The sequence below is a fragment of the Lissotriton vulgaris genome, unplaced genomic scaffold (genome assembly GCF_964263255.1).
Source record: "Lissotriton vulgaris unplaced genomic scaffold, aLisVul1.2 SCAFFOLD_1409, whole genome shotgun sequence".
Classification (NCBI taxonomy): domain Eukaryota; kingdom Metazoa; phylum Chordata; class Amphibia; order Caudata; family Salamandridae; genus Lissotriton; species Lissotriton vulgaris.
This window is the reverse complement of record NW_028251882.1, coordinates 51,759-58,282: the sequence shown is the minus strand read 5'-3', so window position 1 is coordinate 58,282 and position 6,524 is coordinate 51,759.

The following is a 6,524-nucleotide window of genomic DNA, read 5'->3' as shown; positions in this document are numbered from 1 at the left end:
TTGGGTTGATGAAAACAACTTTTTATCCGATTTCCAAAACAGCTTTCGCCCAGGTCGTTCCACTGTGGAACAGTGTTTGAACCTGTGCATGGTTCTGAACAAATACACTGCGGCTTGTTCCAGCCCCATATACCTAGCCTTCATGGACCTGTCCCCAGCATTCAACTGGGTCAATAGGTCCAAGTTGTGTCAGTTGATGTCCTCCATTGGCATTGACAGTAACATCATTTTATTTCTGAGGGATCTTCACCGTGATTCAACCGCGGTTGTCCGCTATTCAAAGGACCTGAAAGTGTCCAGTCTGCTTGACATCAAGAGAGGGATGAATAATGGGTGCATTTTAGCACCCGTTCTTTTTAACCTATATATTAATTCCTTAGCCAAGGCCCTTTTGGCCACAAATGCGGATTGTCCCCAGGTAGGCAAGCGTAGCCTGCCAGTCCTTCTATACGCAGATGACGCAGTCCTCTTGGCGAGGACAGCTAAGGGCCTACATCTTCTCGTAAAGCTAAACAGTTCACTTTTAAACTCGGACTTTTGTCAATACCGAAGACCAATGTTTTCTCCTATTTGGGAGTAGTGTTTGACGATTCCTTGAGTTGGTGCCCTTTGCTTACTTGGAAGAAAGGGGATCTAGTGAAAGCTTTTGCAGCTGTTTTTAACTTTGCTAGCAGAGTGGGAGGGAAGCCAATAGGGTCTCTTTTGAAGATATATGAAGCTAAATATATCTCAAAGGCTAGTTATGGGAGTGAGATATTGGGCCACATTGGGGTAGGGGCAGTGCAAAGTGCTGAAAACTCTTTCCTGCGATGGGCCTTTCAGTCCCACAAAGCACCCCATTTTATGTCGTGCATGAAGAGTTGGGGATGCCTTTCCTCTAAGATGTACTGACTTTCCGTCCCCTGGCTTTGTGGCTTAATATTTGGGCTAGGTAAGAAAATACAATTCGCAAAGACGCCCTATGGGAATGCCTTTCACTTGACCATGTCTCAAGCATCCGATGGCTCCAGTATATAAGAGTTGGCCTTACCAGGGTAGGTGGGAACTATTCGCTAACCCTGAGCGCATATGTAAGAGGGACCTTTCTCTGGTCAAAGAGTGTTTTTTAAGAATGAGCCGCTGTGATAGAGAGGGAAATGAGCTGTGTTAGCCTAGTGTGCGTAAGTACATCGTGTCAAAAACTGTACCAGCCAATGAACCTTATCTTCTAGGGTTTAAAAGCATCCATGATCATTTTCTAGTGACCCGGTTTCAGCTCAACCTCTTCCATTACCTCTTGGCACACCCTTGCAGCTTCCACAGAGGCCAGTGCCTCATGCCCTGTGGCTACAACAGTGAGTCTCCTCAGGACATGATGCACTTTGTAATGTTTTGCAGTTTTAATGCTGTCCCTAGAAAGTTATTGATTATTCCCATTCTCAAAAAGCGGGTTTTAGGCGGGTGAGACCAGCTCTTATCTTTTTACAACTTTTTACTGGTTGCTGTTAGAGTCAGGTCAAGCTGAGACTAACTTCTGTACTGTAATTCGTTATTTTTTTTCTTGTGTTTGATGAACTTAGACATATTATATTTGTCAATCTGTAACTTGGAAGATGTTTTATCATTTTATATATGACTTTTATCGTTTTCTTTTATAAAACCGAATAAAGTTTGTTGATAATAATCACTAGGGGATTCATTTACAGGGTAGCATAGTATTCCTCAAAATAACTCCAGGAGTCACAGTCCACACAATGTACATGCTTTGCTCCCCCTAATTCCAACTTAACATGTATCCCCAATCACCTGCCCAAACCTCTCCCTGCTGATGCCAATGTGGTACTCCGTCAACCAGCAGACCATATTTTTGGCCCCTTTGAAAGTGCCCATACAATAAAAATGCTGCAGTTGTAAATACATATCAACTAGCATTTGTTGTGTTTGAAACAATTTATTGAATAATAAAACCTAATAAACATAAGCTGATTATTAAAGCAAAACAAAACATCAGTTGCCATACACATAAGAGACAAAAGTTGTACATAAACAGCTTTATGAAGTAGTGAAGGGACTAGTGGGGAAAACTTCTGATCTGGCCCCACCTCCGTCACTATCCTTTTGTGATGAACTAGCCAATTTTTTCTACATGAAGGTCGATGATATTTATATGGCCTTCTCCCCCAAGCAAACTCCCCACTCAACCAGTGCGATATCTAGGGAATGTACTCTAACTCATTTTAGAGAGGTGACAGAGCAACAAATCCTGGCTAATATTAACACCATAAAATCAGGATCTGCCCTGCATCCATGTCCCCCAAAAATCTTCCCACCGGTCTTGGATCTGTTAATCCCTGTGGTTACGCAAATTTGCAACGCCATTTTTAAATCAGCAACGTTTCCCACCACCTTGAAAAATACTCTTTTAAAACCCCTCCTGAAAAAACCTCACCTGGCAAAAGATGACTTAAAAAACTATCGACCTATAGCCAGCCTCCCCTTCCTGGCTAAGGTGGTAGAGAAGCTATGAATCACCAACTATCAGAGTATATTGAAGAACATGCCTTGCTGGATAATACCCAGTTTGAGTTCCGCAAACATCACGGCACAGAAACAGCTTTAATCAAAGCCGCTGACGATATCAGAACCATCAAAGATCAGGGAGATACGGCAGTACTTGTACTTTTGGATTTATCCGCCGCCTTCGACACGGTCGATCATTCCATCTTGATCGACCGTGCCGGAAAGATGGGAATCCAGCAGCGAGCGAAGAATCTTCTGAATTTTTTCTTGTCTAATAGGACCCAGGCAGTTACTTTGGGCCCTTTCAAATCTAGTGAGCTTTCTCTACCTTGTGGGGTGCCGCAAGGCTCATCCCTGAGTCCGACACTTTTTAATATCTATGTGTCGGACCTAGCTACTGTCATCAGGCAATATGGGATGGGCCTTACCTCTTACGCAGACGACACCCAATTGGTCATCGCCATTAATAATGATGGAGAAAATGTGGCGAAACGTTTTCAGGAGGGTATGCTGGCTATTGGGGACTGGATGTCCGCCAGTTCCCTTAAATTAAACTCCCAAAAGAGCGAGGTTGTAATTTTTGGAAACCTCTCCCCCTGCTGGTCTCCTGAGTGGTGGCCTTCATCCTTCGGAACTCCGCCACGTCCTGTCCCAAAGGTTAGGAATTTGGGAGTGGTATTTGATGATAATCTCAATTTTTCGGCTCATGCAAATCAAGTTGCAAGCACAGCTTTTCATAAGCTGAAACTCATCAAAAAAATTACTCTATTCTTACCTGACGCTGCAGGTAAAACCCTGGTAAGTGTATTGGTATTATCGTCACTCGATTATTGTAATGGACTGTTTACTAGTGCACAAACCAGAGTCATCAATAAAATGCAATTGGTGCAGAATGCAGCAGCGAGACTGTTGACCAGAACCCCAAAATTCAAACCCATTGCTCAAACTATTCGCAACCTTCACTGGTTGACGATCAAAAATCGAGTAAAATTCAAAGCAATGTGCCTGGTTTTTAAGACTCTTCAGAACTCAGGTCCACAGTTTCTTAGGAATCAGATAACTCCATACCGTCCACTAAGACAACTGAGATCAGCCACCTTGTTTCATCTAAACGTTCCCCGCACAAGAACAGTCTCTTGGGGAGATAGACGGTTCACAGTTGCAGCATCCAGACTTTGGAATTCCCTTCCTCTGTCAATTCGGATGAGTCATACGCTGTTGTCATTCAGAAAGAACTTAAAAACTTGGCTGTTTAACCAATGAATTGGTTGATAACCTCAGTAGGGAATCATGAATTGAATTTTTAGCGCAAAGACGCCCTTGGGCATATGTTCGCGCTCTATAAATTTTAAAAATAAATAATAAATAAATATATTTTAAATCAAGCGCACGATTACCAAAAAGGCATCCTGGCACTAGTGTCATTTGAAACCTGACAGTGCGGGATATAAAATACCTAAATATTTGCCTAGCAGTTAGATGAGAACATTAAACTATGGGCTGAAAAGAAAAGGCTTAAGTTCCTTCCTGAACTTCAATAGTTTAGGCTGACCTCAAATGATTGGATAGAGTTCCACCATTTGGAGGTGGAGTAGGAGAAACATCTTCCTACCCCATGGACACTTTTTATTCTGGGTACACATACCTGCCTAGTATTGCTGGACCATAGAGTACGAGAAGGGGCATGTCATTTGAAAATCTTGTAGGAAGCGAGGGCCATCCTGATGCAGTGTCTTATGGGCACAGCATGAGGCTTTGAATTTAATTCTTGTCCTAATAGGCAGCCGATGGAGGTCTTAAATGGCTTCAAAGGCAGAGCAGAATTTGGGGAGGTTCTTCAGCACTCTTGCTGCCACATTTTGAACTGTTTGCAACTTATTGAGAAGACAACTGGGAGCCCATATAAAGTTCAGTAAAATAATCCATTTTAGATTCGACAAGAGCCAGGATAACACTTTTCCTAAGCTCCATGGGAAGGAAGGCCAAGATTTTCTTTGAATGTTTTAACATAAGGAAACAGGAAGAGGTTACCTGATTGGATTGGTCTTATAAAAGTGAGTTTTGAGTCAAAGACGACTACCCAAATTTCTAGCCTTCTGAACTGGGAGTGGAAGGGGCTCGAGATTGTGTGGCCACCAAAAGGTGTTCCAGAAGGAGGAATCCTTACCAAATAGCACTAACTCTGTTTTTTCTGCATCTAATTTTAAGAAATTCTTCTGCATCCAATTAGCGATGCTAGTCATACTCGTTCTAAAGTCTTTTGCCACTTTTTCAGGTTCTGCAGTCACCGATACCACTATTTGGGTATCACTGGCATAAAATAATGTAGAGGGGCAACAGGATCGAACTAGTTCAATTAATGGAGTGCTGTATGCATTAGGCAAAGTCAGACTTATTGAAGATCCCCGAGACCCCACAAGGAAGTGAAAATGGGGCAGAGGTCAAATCTTCCAAAGGTACCAATTGCCCTCTGTTTGACAAAAACAACCTGGTCAGTTTGAGAGCAGTACCGTTGATGCTTATACTTTCTAAACGGCTTACCAAAGAGAATTGGTTAACTGTATCAAATGTGTCCGAAAGATCCAATAGGATCAAGGCTGCATTTATCTCCTCTATCCACAAGGGATCTGATCTCTTCAGCTACTGCTGAGAATGTTGGCTCTGTACAGCAGTAGGGTCTAAACCCATGTTGAGCAGGATCCAGACAGTTGGTATGTTCAAAGAAGGCGGTGATCTCCTGATTCATGGCCATTTCTAAAATTTCATCAGGAAGAGGAAAGACTAATTTGGATCTGTAGTTCTTAACATCGGAGGGATCGAGGGAAGGAGTCTTTAGAAGAGGCAAAATCGATGCCTTTTTCCAAGCATCTGGAAAAAAGACGGACTTGAGCACCATTCTTAGTAACAAAATGAGATAAGCAGAAATGGTCGCTGAAACCGGATGGCGGGCAAGAATCTGCAGGGCTCCACATTTCATAGCGCTAATAAGATTAGATACTTTCTCTTCAGAAAGTGCGGTGAATGTACTCATTACCAGGAAATGGTAAGTTAGTTTATTCACCGTACGTTACTCCACTATATCTGTCCCTGAAGATTATCTGGTGTTATCTTAAAATCCAGGAATATGTTATTTACTTTGGGAAAAAGAATTCGGCTAGTTCATCACAGCTTTTTGGCTGGGAGTTGCTAAATTTTTATAACCAAATGATGAAAGTGATTTAACTGTGTTGAACAATAGGCTGTAACTCTTCCTCCAAAATTGTTATTGGTGCCTACATTTTCTTTTACATTTCTTGAGATCATAGGAGCACCATGGCGCGGAAGGCGCAGACAGATGGTTAGTCTTCAATCTAAAAGGCCCTACTTGACAAACTGACTGGTAACAATGTGCAAGATGAGGTCCTACTGTCTGGTGGGGGAGTCCGAAGCCCTCCAGATGAATGCAAAACAGCAGGCAGGCCGGTGAGGAGTAAATAAACAAAGAACACATCACTTGCCTGCTGCTGAGACTCCTCCTTTTATTGGCCCATTATCGAGCTCTGGATCAATGCAAGGACGAGGTAGCATTCACTGGCATTTTTTTGAAAAATGCAGACTTGTTACAAAACTGGTGATTTTTTTGGCACATCGCTAAATCCTGGAGGGTCTGAATGACAATGCTTCCAAATATAATCATGCCCTGAGGGAAACAGTGGCCCGAATTCTGCAGGCGAACACAAGCTATTCAGGATAGATGTGTTGCAGCAAAGTTTGTACGATGTTGTGACTTGGACATAGCCTATTGCTTGGGTCAGGCGATTGGCATGAGTGTAGAACTCAGTGCATTGCCAAGATTAGGTCTATATTGTTCTCTAAAGAAACCCGAGCATCGTTAATGGACAAGCTATTCGATGGCTCTCGCCTTTTAAGCAAGAAAGTGGACTAGGCCCCAGGCAGATTCCTTTGGTCTGTCTGCCTCCGCCACGCAATTTCATCACAAATCTCGTCCCCTTTTGGTTACTGTAGGGTTTTTCAATACTGCCAGC